Source organism: Pteropus vampyrus, unplaced genomic scaffold (assembly GCF_000151845.1).
Source record: "Pteropus vampyrus isolate Shadow unplaced genomic scaffold, Pvam_2.0 Scaffold152, whole genome shotgun sequence".
NCBI classification, from domain to species: domain Eukaryota; kingdom Metazoa; phylum Chordata; class Mammalia; order Chiroptera; family Pteropodidae; genus Pteropus; species Pteropus vampyrus.
The window spans coordinates 2,136,036-2,136,916 of record NW_011888933.1 but is presented as its reverse complement, the minus strand read 5'-3'; the positions used below and the strand labels follow the sequence as shown (position 1 = coordinate 2,136,916).

The 881-nt window shown below is 34.7% G+C and overlaps 1 non-coding gene across 1 annotated transcript; it reads right to left on the bottom strand.

Moving 5' to 3' along the window:
* Positions 1 to 72, bottom strand: TRNAI-UAU. Its single transcript has one exon. It is a non-coding gene; the product is annotated as a tRNA-Ile (tRNA).
* Between the last annotated feature and the right edge of the window lie 809 nt (positions 73 to 881).

Genomic DNA, 881 nt, shown 5'->3' with positions numbered 1-881 from the left:
GGCTCCACTGGGGTGTGAACCCAGGACCTTCTGCGTATAAAGCAGACGTGCTAACCGCTACACCATGCAACCACGTCCATGGTTTAATACTTTTTTAAAAATCATTCAATATAATTTACAGAGAAAAGAGAGACAGTAAGTGTTCGATCATCTTAATAGAGGCGAGAAAATATTTGGCATAATTAAATACTCATTTATGATTTTTAAAAAGGCTTTATAATGTAACTCTCTTAACTTGATCTGCATCTGCATCTGCATCTACAAAAGGCCTAAAACTAGGCCTTGTTCCATGTTGAATCAGCGAATCTCTTCTAACATTGGGAGCATGCAAATTCCATCACTTCACTCAAATTGCCCTGGAATTCTTAAGGAAAGAAAAAGAAATAAAGGGCATAAAGATTGAGAAGGAAAAAGCAAAACTAGGTTTATTCACATATTTATATGATTATTTATGTAGAATATTGTAAATATCTTTTTATACACTAGCAACAAATAACGAGTAAATGAAACTTTTTTAAAAAGTATTTCAGATAGCATCAAGAACTTTGGATACCTAAGAATAAATTTAATAAAGTTTGCAAGATCTATCTATACCTATGAGCATGGGAGGGTAGGATGCAGTGTGGCCAACTCATTTAGGAGATTATAGTATTAACACGGAAAGGAAGTCGTTGGGGCCTGGACCAAGTTGTTGACAGTGGAGATGGAGAAAATGGAAAAGGAAACTGATCTGAGAGAAATTTGGAAAGTATATTCAGTAGAATTGATTAGATTTGGGGGTAGAATAAGGAGGTACAGTAGAAAGAGAAATACAGAAGGACTTTTAAATTCCCGTCTTGAGTGACTAAAGTTGAATGATCATGTTCAATAATCAAGAAAGA